At 44.8% G+C, this 16148-nt stretch overlaps 2 protein-coding genes across 3 annotated transcripts in view; one reads left to right on the top strand and one right to left on the bottom strand.

The window, feature by feature from the left end:
- The window catches only part of LOC123762736 (uncharacterized), a 197803-nt gene that overhangs the window by 14997 nt on the left and 166658 nt on the right, over positions 1-16148 (top strand). The gene's annotated exons all lie outside the window — the stretch shown is intronic.
- LOC123762732 (uncharacterized) overlaps positions 1-16148 on the bottom strand; it is a 273458-nt gene that overhangs the window by 256645 nt on the left and 665 nt on the right. The window contains exons 1-2 of one of the 2 annotated variants that reach the window (XM_069332253.1): positions 4404-4793; positions 1729-1850 (exon numbers count right to left, since the gene is read on the bottom strand). The gene's annotated coding sequence lies outside the window, so the exon portion shown is untranslated. Of the gene's footprint in view, positions 1-1728; positions 1851-4403; positions 4794-16148 lie in introns of those variants that run through there. The other variant, XM_069332254.1, reaches the window with a different exon arrangement.

Below are 16148 nucleotides of genomic sequence, written 5' to 3'. Positions count from 1 at the left end.
TCTGACACCCCCCTCCCCCCAGTAAGCAGCCCGTAGCAGCTGTCTAACTCCCAGGTACCTATTTAGTGCTAGGTGAACTTTCATCAGGGTGAAAGACACTCTACCCATTTGTTTCCGCCTCCGCCGGGGATAGATCCCGGAACCTTAGGAATACGAATCCAGAGCGCTGTCCACTGAGCCGTCAGACTCCGAAATGCTACTGCATCCACAAGGATCCAGAGGCTTCCACTGAAGCTCAACCGGGGCAATCTCAACACACACACAACTCACATTACCAGTGATGTGTCAATGAACAAATCATTGTGGATTCGTTCATTGACATTACGAGATTATGAGATCTGTGTAGTGAAAGAGGCGCGTCAGAGAACCCCTGCACGACAGAGCCCGAGTGCATGGGGGGGGGGGGATAGTGTGAAGCCCGAGATAAGCTTCAGTGGCAGTCTCGGGATCCTTGTGGGATGAAGGTGTACCCCAGGTTGCAATTCTTTTACCATGTCGTGGCGTAGGTGTCTAGAGCGTGCCTGGGAACCCTCATCACGGCTCCTGTGGAGTTGTTCATTATTATTGTTATTATTATTTAGCACGAGTGTGAGCTTGGCCATTGGAGACAACACTACTCTGACTGGGTACCCAGCAAAACTACCTTGTGCCAGTGAAAGATGAGATACAGTCAGCGATCAATTACCATCACTGGGCTGAGATGTGTTAAAGACTCCAGGGGCCAGATTCACGAAAGCACTTACGCAAACACTTACGAAAGTGTACATCTTTCCTCAATCTTTGACGGCTTTCGTCACATTTATTAAACAGTTTACAAGCATGAAAACTTCCCATTCAATTGTTGTTATTGTTATAAACAGCCTCCTGGTGCTTCGGAGCTCATTAACTGTTTAATAATTGGAAACAAAGCCGCTAAAGATTGAGAAAAGATGTACAGGTTCGTAAGTACTTGCGTAAGTGCTTTCGTGAATCTGACCCCAGATTCACGAAAGCACTTACGCAAACACTAACGAACCTGTACCATCTTTTCTCAATCTTTGGCGGCTTTGTTTACAATTATTAAACAGTTAATGAGCTAACAACAGTTGAATTGGAAGTTTTCATGCTTATAAACTGTTTAATAAATGTAACCAAAGCCGTCAAAGATTGAGGAAAGGTGTACACGCTCTTAAGTGCTTTCGTGAATCTGGCCCCCAGGCCACTGCCAGTCCGACCTCTCATCTCTTACTGCGGCAGGAGGTCGTGCAGAGATGACAGGATTAATTTGACAAGAAAGTGTAAGGCTGGTCCAATGGCTTTACCCCACAACATGAAAAGACTCCCACGCTCGCGCCCGAACGTGTCCGGTTAATACGCCGTCGAGTCTGGCCAAAACCTCAATAGTCATATAAAGTATTTAGGCTGACAATAATTCACAAAATACAACAATACAAGTAGTTCACTATACAGGTGTTGCCATCATCAACAGCAACTTGCCACGAGTCACTTGGCAAAGCTATATTTATAGCTGTTGATCAAATACTCTAAACATTGTAAAGTAATTGACAAATGCACCAGCAATGGCAGAAGTATTGTCATTTCTGAACACTGTCGATTACAATGCTGTTGTAAACAAAATGCAACCATTCACTATCATGCTAATACATTTATTTGCACTCTTATCACGAATTCAGACCATTTGTTCTTGTAGGCCCAGGTTAAGCTAAAAGGCAATCGAAATGTACTTACCCAAGGAGGAAGTAGCGAGACTTGAGCAGGAAGTAGCGAGACTTGAGCAGGAAGTAGCGAGACTTGAGCAGGAAGTAGCGAGACTTGAGCGAGGGTTCTCTGGATGATAACGGATGGTAACTCTGGGATGATAACGGATGGTAACATGATAACACACGCCATATAATAAACACTTGCCTGCTGCGGGCATTACTATGACTAGCCAATTGCTCAAAAATTGGCCAAGACGTGAACTTAATATATAAAACTTGCAGGAAACTAAAATATATTAGAATGAATCTCCACATGACAAAAATGATGCAAAAACAAATCCTTTTCAAATAAAAATAGATGAATAAATTACATTCAGAGAGGGAGAAAACAATACTATACAAGCACAAAATTATATAAAGATAACCAAAGTTTGAAAGCTGTAAGAGATTTAAATTATCTAGTGTAAAATAAACAAAAAGTAGGCTTAAGTCAGAATATCTTAGAGTATGAGGCAGAATCCACTTGGCTCCCGTTGCCCTAACAGCCTTGAGTTCACACACACCCCCACTCTCAAGTCATAATTATACAGCCAATACTGTACTGCCCTTAGGCTCCGCCTGCTTATCTTTTCAATAGAACCAAACGAAATATTTGAAACTATTTAACAATTACAACGTGTGGCCGGCTAGGTTTGCATAGTACGTTGAGCTTTATTAGGCTACCCTGGTTTTTTCCATTCTTCCTGTCTGCTAGCATCACGAGTTAAAATCTAAACAAAGCATTCAAACACTGATCAATCAGATATGGTATAACCACTATAACAAACTATAAATCTGTTTTGTTACTGTATAAATTTTGTAAAGTAACTAGGCCGAACTCTAGAAGGCATCAGTATATTTGAACCGGAAAATTCCTAGGCTAGGAATTCCTTTCCTAGGCTCCAAACGTCTGGAACCTCAGACGAAATCCTAAAGATAAATCATACGTTTATATTTTACTTGCTGGTCGTAAATATGGTTTATGACAAGTATTTATAATAAGCAGACAAAGCACTATATAACTGCACTTTATGTACCATCACTATAACCACACATAAGACTTGCTACGCGCTGAAGCTTTATAGCTAGTACAAGACTTAGAGCAAAATGTGAGTGTAGTAGGGCTTATATTCTTTGGTACTATAGTGTTAGCATTAGTTTAAGTTAATTTATTGCTAAGACTTTATGAAAACAATGCCAACGTTTCTGTGGTAGCCCGGGCAGCCTAGTACATTTAAAGACGGTCAAAGTTTCAACTATATTAATACACTTCAGGGCAAAGTTAACGTTACTGTGATATCAATAACATATTTAACAACACTGTTCAAATTGGCTAACTGCGATATTGACTATTTTGAACAATCTGTAGTAATGTTCTTGATATCAATGAAAATGAGATTTTGGCTCTTGCTGAGAACATCGTATCAGTTTGAAAATCCTGGTGATAAAACAATGATAGGAACGTTTACTGATACTGACAGGTCACCTCGGTTAAGATAACAGTAAAGATAACAGTACAGAAAGAAGGAAGCTAACGTAGGAGGATGAATGCTGACAGAGAAGGGGAGCGACTCGAGGAGACTTGGATTAAACGCGAGAAAACTTTAAATGAAAACTAACAAATTGAACGGCAATCTATTATTCCGTTGAGACAATTAAGGTATAAATGCCACTACCACTTGTAAATGGAATACGAATTAAACTTCACAATATTTACAATTATTTGTCATTATAATATCCAAAATTAACGGAAACATCGTACGATAGTCTTCAATAAAACTCAAGTGTGTAGGCGAGCGAGCAGGCAGACCTGAGAGAACACGTGGGAGGTGGTGGGAGCAAAGGGAGGGATTGGGAGCCAAGTCGTGACGTGTGAGGACTTGAAGTGGGTATTGTCGAGTTATGTCCGTACCTATACACCAACACCAGTCATCCCCGCTGACTCTTACTATCTACCAATGCTACAATTATCTCTATGACATAACAGATAGCTCAAAATTTGAGGTTTCCATGGCTGTAATTTGAATCAGGTTCTTGCAGAGATTTAATCTGGGTAAAATCCAGATATTAAATAGAAAACCTTTTCAACTGTTATATTAAAGATTATACTCAATCTCACAGAGAAACACGCCCTACATATTATATGTGCGCTAGCTTCATGACACTCCTTAATAAATACACTGCCAATACAAATGTTAAAAATAATTACCACTCTAGTATGGATTTATCTTAAAGGTCAAGGTTGTCTAACATTTCAGGTTAACTATTCCGTAACTACGGATCATTACTGCAAACAACGTATTGCCCTTTAAGATGCTATACAATATTGACACATTAAATATATAGAATACAACAGACTGGTTTAATTTATAAGAACTTTAATGTAATTAACCACTGAATACTACCATTTTTTGTGTGAAGCAGTAGTGAGTTTTAAACTATTTATGCCATGGACGGGAGCTTCTTTCAGTAGTAAATATTATTCAATATGACATTATTAATACAAAGTGATGGTGGGAATGTGTGAGGTGTGGGAGGGACTTAACCATAACACAACTACCACTCTACAAGTCCACTACACTAGCCACAGAACATGTGCCCGACCGTGGGTCATCAACCATCCTAGCAGCAGTTACTATACCACCGCAGAGGGCACGGTCTTACCATGGAGGGGGCATGTATGGTCTCATTGGGACGGCTGTCACCCAGCTTCATTGACCACCTGCCTCCGATGATGAACTGGTAGGTGCCCGGTACTACCCCGGCATCCAGGGCACGGTAAGCCCATGGCAATTACTAGCAAGGTGTATGGGGGGGGGCAAGGTCCGCCACCCCATGCTTCCTCCTGCCACTGAACACACGCCAGCATATGTGAACATATTCCTTGCAACTTTCACTTCACAGAGCACTATCACTACACTCAACGCATCACTGCAACACACTATACCTTCTTGTCTTACAACTTCCTTCAAATACTTTCAATATGCCGTTAATACTGATCAAAATGTGGAGAGGGATGCGAACGCGGAGGGCGCCACGCGGTGCTCACAGTTTAAGCTTGGGCTGGATGCCAACTAGTGGGGGAGGGAGGCGGGGCGCTGCACACCACTCCGTGCTTGCCATCTCTCTCAAACCACCATTAACTTCACACTTCACCATCAATACATAACATTCATGAAACAAATCATTTCCGAATATGTTGCAAATTTGTGAATGAACGTCATTCATCTTTTAAAATAATGACAATTAAACGTTTGTAGGGTGGAAACGTTTCCAGAAACAGCTGACAACCGAGATCTGCTTTTTGTGCAAACGTTTTCCCTTTGCTACGCTATGGAGATAACCAAAGGCTACTATATAATACATTCCGGTTTAAACAAACTCATATTTTTAAGACATTGGTCAAAGAATGGCAAATAATTATCGCTAGTTGAGAAAACTGAGGACTAGGCAACCGAGACATGTGTGATCTGCAGGAGTAGTAGTAGTGAGGTGTGGAGCCGGTGTGTAGGGTTGCTCCCCGCGCACGCCCGCTCCCCGCGCGCACGCCCGCTCCCCGCGCGCACGCCCGCTCCCCGCGCGCACGCCCGCTCCCCGCGCGCACGCCCGCTCCCCGCGCGCACGCCCGCTCCCCGCGCGCACGCCCGCTCCCCGCGCGCACGCTGCATGAAATGGCAAACCATTTTATAACAAATGATATAATATACAAAATGCTTACACTGTATCTATGTTTCGGTTCACGTAGATAAATGACATATGTGTGTGGAGAAACAAGGTGTGTAGTGTGAAGACTAATAATAATAGTAGCAGCAGGTCTTCTACGATGCTTTAATAACCCCGTATCTAAACATTTGACGCATTAGCCAAAGACCTGCCATTAATGTATAATAATTCATGCAAACATATAGATACTAATGATCTTCTTGTAAGACGCTCCCATTATCATTATAAGGTGTGCAGGTTAGCTGTGATTGTCAGCTGTAACCACCTCAGTTGAGGTCTGATTATAACCTTTTGTATGACAGAGGTATAGGTGAAGGGAAGTATAGAAGTGGGAAATACAGTGAGAGGTATGAAAGCAGGCGGGTTGTCCGCCTTGCTGACACCATGTGTGGGTGTTGGCAGCTAAGCTAAGCTGGCTCCCTCTTGTCAGGGAGCTGTGAGTGTGTGAGAGGTTCTTCACATGTGTTTCATCATATATACTTAACTAATTGTGCTTGCAGGAGTTGAGCTTTGTCTCTCTGGTCCCGCCTCTCAACTGTCAATCAACTGGTGTACAGATTCCTGAGCCTACTGGGCTCTATCATATCTACATTTGAAACTGTGTATGGAGTCAGCCTCCACCACATCACTGTCTAATGCATTCCATTTATTAACTACTCTGACACTGAAAAAATTCTAACGTCTCTGTGGCTCATCTGGGTACTAAGTTTCCACCTGTGTCCCCTTGTTCGTGTCCCACCCGTGCTGAAGAGTTTGTCTTTGTCCACCCTATCACTTCCCCTGAGAATTTTGTAGGTGGTTATCATGTCTCCCCTTACTCTTCTGTTTTTCAGGGACGTGAGGTTCAGTTCCCTTAGCCTTTCCTCGTAGCTCATAGCTCTCAGTTCCGGGACGAGCCTGGTGGCATACCGCTGAATCTTCTCTAACTTTGTCTTGTGTTTAACTAGGTATGGACTCCAGGCTGGAGCTGCATATTCCAGGATTGGTCTGACATAAGTGGTATACAGGGTCCTGAACAATTCCTTATACAAGTTTCTAAAGGCAGTTCTTATGTTGGCCAGTCTAGCATATGCCGCTGATGATATCCTTTAGATGTAGGCCTCTGGGGACAGGTTCGGTGTGATATCAACCCCCAGATCTTCCTCTCTATTTGACTCTTGCAGGATTTCACCTCCCAGATGATACCTTGTGTTCAGCCTCCTGCTCCCTTCACCTAATTTCATTACCTTACACTTTCCTGAGTTGAACTTTAGCAGCCATTTTCTAGACCATTCCTCCAGTTTGCCCAAGTCATCCTGTAGTCTCTAATATAATATATGGATGTCTGTAGATGAATACTGTGTAGCATTCATATATACACACTCCGATGCTTCCACACATGTTGTTCTGTTTAAGGCTCTTTATTTTATTATTATACATACTCAATTTTTCCAATTATTGGGGGAAGGATTTCTGGTATTTCATTTGGGAATTATGTACTGTGGGGTTGGATTTTCATCTAAATCGCGGCTCTTGGGCCACCAGCTGTGGGAGAGGGGCGTCTCATCTTGGGCCACCAGCTGTGGGAGCGGGGCGTCTCATCTTGGGCCACCAGCTGTGGGAGCGAGGCGTCTCATCTTGGGCCACCAGCTGTGGGAGCGGGGCGTCTCATCTTGGGCCACCAGCTGTGGGAGCGGGGCGTCTCATCTTGGGCCACCAGCTGTGGGAGCGGGGCGTCTCATCTTGGGCCACCAGCTGTGGGAGCGGGGCGTCTCATCTTGGGCCACCAGCTGTGGGAGCGGGGCGTCTCATCTTGGGCCACCAGCTGTGGGAGCGGGGCGTCTCATCTTGGGCCACCAGCTGTGGGAGCGGGGCGTCTCATCTTGGGCCACCAGCTGTGGGAGCGGGGCGTCTCATCTTGGAGTAATCTTTCTAACATTGGGTCCTCTAACATTTTGATGGTGTTCCACACCCTGATGGCTTGGTGCTGTAGTCTGATGTTTAGTGGCTGTATGTTCAGGAGCTCATGGAGCTCCTGGATTGTCTGATCATATGGTGGACGGTGTTTTGCTGCTCTCCTTAGCGTCTTATTTTGCACTGCTTGCAGTTTCTGCATGTTAGTTTTCTTTATGGTGTGTAGTGGTACTGGGGGATATTCTAGATGCAGTCGAACTAGAGTCTTATATAGGTGGATCTGAATGTTAGTACCGAGGCTTCGGAATCTCCTCAGTTTTCCCAAGGCTGCTTTGGCTCTGTTTAGTCGGTCCCTTACATGAATTTGTATCCCTGTTCTATTTATCATGAGTCCCAGTATTCTGCCTACCTCCGCATATTGGATCAGATGGTTGTCAAGGATGATGGGGTCCGGGTTTCTTTTCGCAATGTGTATTATTTGAAACTTTTGTTTATGCTAATTTTCCATTGCTTCTCAAAGTTGTTTATGAGATCATTTGTTGCCTTGGTCTTGTCGGCTAGTAGCGGCTTTGATGGGCCCGGTTGGCATATTATTTGGGTGACATCGTCAGCGTATGTGATGTATTCTCCATGTTGGGGTTGGGGTAGGTCAGCTGTATATATGTTGAATAGAGTGGGGGAGAGGCAGCTTCCTGGTGGTACTCCACTTTTCAGTTCTATTACATCACCCAAGTAGCTGCCTATATTAAGCCTAGCAGTTCTGTTGTCTATAAAGCTGCAGAGAGTAGCAGTAAATCTCTGAGGGAGTCCTAGTTGAGATATCTTATATTTTAGGCCTGTGTGCCACACTTTGTCGAAGGCTTTCGAAACGTCTCTAAGGACTATATTACACTTATCTTTTTTCGACACTGCGTTGGCTGTATGCTCGTAGATCAGGGCTATAGCTGTATTGGCCCCCTCTGCGGTGTCTGAAGGGCACTACGGGCTCACCATAGCCCGTGCTACTTGGAACTTTTTGTTCCAGGTAGCGAATCTTTAACAACAACATGCGGTGTCTAAACCCATGCTGCCTGGTGTTATACTTCTCGTCCTCTTCCATGTACTTCACAAGTCTCCGATTGATAATTTTATCGAATATTTTACCTGGTACTTCGAGGAGGGAAATTGGCCTGTAGTTTTCAGTTTGGGTTGGGGGTTTACCTGGCTTGGGGAATAATCTTATTGTGGCATTCTTGAAGTATGTGGGGAATAGTCCAGATGCAAGAGCTGCATTTATTATACATGTGTATTGATGGAGTGCAATCACTGGTAGGTTGGATAATACCATCTTATTTATCTTGCTGTTGCCCGGCGCCTTGTTCTTGAAACCCATAATTGTTTTATGGACCTCTGCAATGGTTATGTGTTTCATAACACACAAAAAAAAAAAAAAAAAAAAACGATTCTTCGCGGCAGGGGATCGTATTCCAGGGACTTGCCCGAAACGCTACGCGTACTAGTGGCTGTACAAGAATGTAACAACTCTTGTATATATCTCAAAAAAAAAAAAAAAAAAAAAAAAAAAAAAAATAAGGTGGCAGTCATCGCGCATGTTGTTAAGGTCTATTGTTCGCGTCGGGAGTAGTGCTGCAGCTCTGTTATCGACTTGAGTTGTAATTTCCCTTTCATTAATTGGGCAAAAGTTTAAATTTTCTTCCGGGTTTATCCCGAATATTTTTTCCCAGAATTTCCTGAATTCTTTTTCTTGTTCCCTCTCCTCGTAGAGTTTATTTCCTGAGGCGTCTATGATGTAGGGTGTTTCCTCAGAAGAGCTTCCCATCAGGGTCTTTACTTTTTTCCAGACCTTTCCTTGGTTTCTGTAGTCGCCTTGGATACTGCGTATTAGGTCATCCCATTTTTTCGTGAACTCTGTTTTGTATAGATCTTACAGCTCATCTTCAAGTTCCCTTTGTAGTCTTTTGCGATCGTCCGTCCACCTACTTTGTGTTATGAGTTGTAGAAGATTGTTATATCTGGTTTGTTGTGTCCTGAGCGCCTCAGTGGCTGGGGGGTGTGGGAGCGTTATGTGGTGAGCTACGGGGATATGATCGTTCATGCATTTTTCTATGGTGCTAATTCATGTATTTAGCTCAGTGTTTATGCATGATGTTTCCTTTCCATTAAAATCTGTGACACTGATTTCCTGTGCACTGCTTTTGAACGCCTCCCAGCCAGTTTTAGTGTATTGAAGTCTTGGTGGTGAGGGTTTCTGAATAGGGTTAATTGATAGCGTCATTATTATTGGTAGGTGGTCGCTTGTGCTCACAGGGAACCTTTCTATGTGGGTTGTGAGAGTTGGTCTCAAAATTCTACCACAGCTGACTTGAATGGCTCATCACAGTGCACTGATTTCGTGCACAAGCCCTATCTCTGTTAACCCTGGATAGTAATCTGTCATGTTGGGTGTCCCCAGGATGCCCACTTAACCAGGAGTACGTTTATAATACAGAGGCCGCTGTATGTCCAGGCAGGAAGTAGATACAGGAAAGTTAAGCATACTTGCCACAAAGGGTCAGTGAGTACATAGGAGGTGCCAGCGTGAGAGAGGGAGAGGAGACGCCAGCGAGGCGACTGACCTCTGGGGTCAGCCTCAACCAGCGCGATGGAGAATAACAACTGACGTGGTCGTGACGTGTTCATGACGTCACCTCTGCTACTGATCAGGGAACGATCAATATGATTGGTTCCCGCTCTTTTGCTGCAATGCCATTGGTCAATTGTAATCCCTTGTGTTGTGTCCCACGAGATGCCCTACAGCCGCTGGCAAGAGCATTCACGTGAGGGAGCCCTTGCATAGAGACGTGTCGTGTTCTGTCTATCGGCCAATAGACAGAACACCGTCTATTCCTCACCGTCAAGTTAAACTCGGCGTCTTTTCAATATACCAACACTCGCGTGGAATCGCGACTGTGACTATATTGTTCAGAAGCCTAGTGACAAATCACCAGAGCGAAACAGACTGGTATCAGGTAACCCCTGGTGACAAATAGAGATCATCTGCGAGTGACCTAGACTGAACTAAGGCAGTACCGCCGCCTAAGTAACCTGTGTGTGACTACCACAGTGTACCGCGTGGTACCAAATAGTCAACCGCCGCCCTCACTGTACTACGTGACGTCACCACCCTTACTCATCGCCAATGCCACCAAGTGTGTGCGTGTGTCGGTTAGACATACAGCGCGCCCTCCTGTGAGTACGCCCGTGTCAAGTACAGTTTGTGGGAAAGCCTGTCGTCAATGGTCTCACGTCGTGACGAGCAGAACCAGCTGTCAGGCCACCTACGAGTTCTTGTATAAATGTGCCCGAGTGAATAAGAGAGGTAGCCTAACTGTAAGTACAAGATCTTGTCATTGTTTTATTGTGTGTGTCTGTGTTGATCTGAGGGATCAACCACAGTTCTCACCTTCTCATACCTGACACAGGTGAAGACACCCGACGGTGTATGCGTGTTTATCTGTGTGGTATCACGACATTACACTCGTCTGTGAATGAGAGCTTCACATACACCACACATTTAGTATTGTGTGATATTATTATTGTGCATGTTATTGCCTGTCCCGGTGACAGTGCCATTGTTGAGTTATTGCATATCATCATTACCCGAGTATCTGGTTGGCACTCTTGTAATCCCTTTGCATACCGGCAGTTAGGTTTGCCGTGTTAATGATTGGCTGTCAAATGTGTTAAGTTAGGTGTTTCACCACGAGTGGATCCGAATCGATTAGCCAGACGTCAAGAGTCTCGCTAACACAACCATAGCCTTTCTGACGCCAATCTAAAGTAAATCAAGCACCCTTTGTATTAGTGGTTAAGTTAGTAAATAAACTACTGTTAAGCTTTATGCGGTGTTTCCGTTGAACCACTTCTGAATACTGCCAACTATTTACTCAAGCCTTCAGCTCCAGGTGTCTCCAACACCGAGTTGCCTAATTCACTGAACTATAAATGTGACGAGGACCCTAGGAGTCCCTTAAAGTGTTTCAAGCATTGAGGAGATTCCAACGATCAACGTGGAGCAGGACCAGGTGAGGCTAGTCTGAGAAGAGACCCTCAAGGACTCTAACTCGACCTTGCTCCCAGACCCTGTACGGTTGCTCTCGTATTTTCTCTGCCGATTCCGACAGCTTCGTGAAGCGTCTGTCACATGTACATTGGCAACGTACACATTGCAGTCGGGAAAACAAAATAGAAAACCCCCACATGGGTGTTTAGGAAGTGGTGGTTGTTTAACAGTATTATGTCTGGTTTACCACTGTGTCCTTGTCTGACATAAGTTGGGACGTCTGGGCCCAGGTGGGTTAGATTTCCGTTCCTTATCATATTGTGGATGGCTTCTCCTGCTTGGTTGTTCCGTCCGTGTCCCAGTGTTCTGTGCTTGGCGTTCAGATCTCCCAGGAAGTAGGCAGGTCTGTTCCTTCTGGTGAGTTTCATGATATCTGCCAGGGGAAGGTAAGGAGGTCTTGGTGGTTGGTAACATGTTCCTATGAAGATTATACCTTTCGTAGTTTGGAGTTCAATTGCCAGGAAGCTTTCCTGAAAGTTATCTAGAATTTTGTGTGGAATATTTCTTTTTACAGCAATTGCTGCTCCATCGTTGGCCTGGTCAGCTCTGTTGGCCTGGTATATTTTGTAATTGAAGATCTTGATCTTCTCACTTTCCTTGTTTCCATGGCTGTTAATGAGTATTATATCAGGGTCTATTTCTCTGTACAAGTTGATGAGTTCCAAATGCTCTGTGCGGAGTCCAGCATAGAACACTGTTGAATGACCGGATGGCTATGTTGAAACTGATGGGTCTCTTCCACCTAGTGGATTGTTTGGGGTCGGTGCATGTCCGTTGCGCATTGCGGTAAACCTATCGTCACTTAACTGTTTAATGGTTATGGGGTTTTGGTTGAAAGTATGCGTCATTATCAGGTTGTTGCCGAGTACATTGCTGTCCACCAGGGCTTTTGTGATTTTAATGGAGGAGGGAGTGTCTGGGAATTCCATTTCTGGGAGACCATTCCTCTTGTAAGTTTCTTTAATTACCGATCCAAATGACCCTGGTCTTGCTAGGTGTTCTAAGTGATCCTGAGCATACTGCTCAGGATCTTTGTGGGTAGGTCACCATTTACCTGTGAGGTCGTGTTTGCTGGGTTGCGTGGGGTAGTGTTAGCAGGATTAAGTGATACCTTATTTGACCAAGCATTGGTGGTAGTTATACCTGCATAGGTATTGTTGGCCATTGCTGTCTTTTCGGCTGCGGCTTCGGCCCTTTTTTGTTTTAGGATGTTCTTCCTAGTGGGACAGATTGATGCCAGCGTGCGGTGGGGACCCTCACAGTTGAGACATTTGGGGATTGATTTATTCGTGCAGTCTCTGAATATGTGTCCCCCTGCCCGGCACATTCTGAACATACTGTGACTGTTGGCACTCTGCGACTGTGTGGTCATATTTATAGCATTTCCAACAGGGGTTATGTTATAGAATTCGTCCTACTCAAGGTTGTAGTTATCCGTGCTAAGATGATGATAGTGGGAATAGATACCTTGGCTGAGGGCTTTTTTTGGATATTTCTTTGAATCTTATTTTCATCATGGTAGACAAATTCGGCATGAGAATTACTTCTTCTACCTTGGCCCAATCATTCCTCTATGATACACACAGGATATCTTTTACGTCACGTTTAATATTTTCAGGAGTATGGTTAGTAAGTGATGCATGGAGTCTCTTCAGGACTATTGTCTTCCTGGCCTGCAGCTCAGGGGGAATAATGACCTGGAAACGTTTATCCCTCAACATACGTATATTTTCTCCCTTGATGACTGTGTCAACCTCTTCATCCTGGTAGCATAGTGCTATGAATGACGAGTCCTTTGTGGGTATTAGTTTAGAAAAATCCTACCTTGAGAGTGGATAACATTTGCTAGTTCATACTGTATCTCATAGCCTGTCCCCTCGCAAGGTGGCGGATTTTTACTCGGTGTCCTCTCATTGTCTCAGTTCCTGTTCATTCTATCTTGTTTGCTTGCTTTCCTCTTCTTTTCTCTTCCTAAGAATAAGCTCTCCTAAGCTGGGGGCTATGCACCCCGTCCTTCCACTTGATTGGTTGATTGGTTATATCACCAATAGCTCACTATCACATAACACTATCACTGCTACACCAACATCATTTCATTTTCTCTGCATTATCACCTTACACTGATAGATTTCCTCCTTACATTCACCGTTATATCACTATCACTGCTACAGCACCACTACCTCACCATCACTGCTATATCACCATCACCTCACTATCACACTATTTTTATTATATTACTATCACTGCTATATCACCATCACCTCACAATCACTCAGGTGTGTTGTGATATTACCATACTGGACCATGGTGTGTTGTGTTATTTTCTCTTCGTAAGAATAAGCTCTAAGCTGGGGGCTATGCACCCCCGTCCTTCCACTTGATTGGTTGGGACTGGCAGAGGGTAGCCCTCAGTGACTTATTCTCCTATGTGTGGACAGAATGTCCCCTAAGACAGCCTAACCCTGCTACAAGGGTGAACAGATGCCCAGATCAATTGGCCCCCCAGATTTTATAGGTAACCGCATGGGCCACTGGACCGTTCCACTTGACCTGTTGAAATGGCAAAATGAGAAGAGAAATTAGGGAAGATAAGTCTTATAACTAGGAGTGCACAGGTGCTCTGTACAAAGCTGGCATCATTGTAGTGTTGGCGGCTATGTCACCCTCCCCTCCCTCACCCTCCCTCACTCTGTAACTAGGGTGGGGGGAAATAAGTCTCTTTAGTCCATCATTCCGCCCCCAGTTAACTAACGAGGACGGGTGAAACAGTTCTCTTTAGTTCATTATCCCGCCCTCCAGTTAACTCTTCTAGAGTTCCCCTAGAGTTCCTACTGCAACCTCTCCAGTTCAACACCTTGTAACCTAGGTATTTGATTACCTAGGTGCTACACCCACCAGGCATTGTACCTGATCTGCTACCCGCAACTCTAGAGAACTCTAGAACATTCCACTGCCACAAACGTATAAGAGAACCGAAAGGAAAGAAATGGATAATGAAGTAATTAGTGGGGGGTTTGGGGTGAGAGAGGTAGAGAGGTGGGAGGAGTAGGTGGGAGGGGTAAGGAGGGTCGTCAGGTGAAAGGGGGAGAGTGGCAGAGGGAGAGGAGAGGGAGTAGGAAGAAGGGTAGACAGTAGAAGTGCTGCCACCATCCATTCTAGTCAGTACATACAAGACAGGGAATGGAACTTCGCTGTATATCAAAAGATGTTATTAGTATGTGTCAACTGGAATCATGTTTTAGGCAAGATTCTTTTAGTCACTAACTCAAGAGTACTCTACACTCTAGTTTGCATATATCAGAAATTCCAAGAACTCGGGAACACAGTTAAAATCAAATCAAAAGTGAATCAAGTATTAGCATGATAAATATCAGAATTCAAGCAATCGAACTGAAGGTTCATTATGTTCAGTGTCAAAGTTCCTTCCTTCCTACCTGTGGTTGGGGTTGCCCCCACAGGTCTTAGCCCCTCAGTTCCTGGTACCACTGGCCTCCCAGACTGTCTGCCGTATCGAAATGAAGCTTAAATCTACTGGTAAGGGCTCTCTAGATCCGGAGCTCATTCGAGCGCGTCATCACTCTATGGCGGCTCGTGACGTACTCTCTCCTGCCCAGGCGCCAGCCGCCCCGAGAGCCCTCCGCCTCGTGACGTCACACCACCCGAGGGCTCTCGTCATTGGTCACTTCCGGCACGTGACCTCACCTGACCAATAAGGTGCCGGGAGGAGTCACGACATCTTGGCGGGAAACAGAATGGCCCGTCGCCACCTTGTGCCCCAAAAGGCGTAAGCCCCTTTCATTATCAAACTTAGCTGGCCATTTGCAGCCAGTTTAATCACGCTCCACGCTTTCCCACACATGAAAATGTTCCCTGAACATCAGAGAACACTTAGGTTACGGAGATATGACTCTTTTTTAAGCTGGGAAGGAAGAAATATAGGGGTGGGACACCGGCACATCAGGTAAACAATGGGAGCCACCACACAGAATTTTGAGAGTCACTACAGCTGTCTGCCCCTAGAGATCACACAACATCTTAGTACACGAAATAAGTCACCTATCATGTTCAACTCACAAAGTGTTTGCCTATAGCTGGATAGAGAGGAGGGGAGGGTCTGCAGTTGACAGATGCCCCCCCCCACCGTTCGGCTGACAGCCTGCCTGGCTATGCTATCCTTTGCTCTGCTCTGCTGGGCTGCTCTCCTATTGCTTATCACTCTGGAATCTACAGCTCCCTGAGTATTTATTTGGTGACCAACTAGCTAACTCCGCCCACAAGTAGATAGCCCCAGGCCCTCTACCAAGCCACCCCTTAAATGTCGGCATGTTTGACGGATCTACCCGGCTATCAGGCTACAATTATCAGATTAGCAGAAGCAAGGTGAAATTCGCCCGAGCTGACCTCAGGTCGCCTTGAGGTCATTAACGCTTAGAGGTGTGTTTCTTAATTCCCAGGGGCCGCCAACCTGGCGCCTCTCAAAACTTGTCTGTGACTCATGTACTCTGTGTACATATTAAATAAAACTAAACAAAACACCATTACAGTGTTACAATGGTGACATTGAAGTGCTACAATGTTACAATGAAGGTGGTGGAGGCCAAGACCGTCAGCAGTTTCAAAGCGTTATATGACAAAGAGTGCTGGGAAGACGGGACACCACGAGCGTAGCTCTCATCCTGTAACTACACTTA

This window comes from Procambarus clarkii, chromosome 27 (assembly GCF_040958095.1).
Source record: "Procambarus clarkii isolate CNS0578487 chromosome 27, FALCON_Pclarkii_2.0, whole genome shotgun sequence".
Lineage (NCBI taxonomy): Eukaryota > Metazoa > Arthropoda > Malacostraca > Decapoda > Cambaridae > Procambarus > Procambarus clarkii.
Note: the sequence above shows the minus strand (reverse complement) of the source record. Positions and strands in the feature narration are given on the sequence as shown.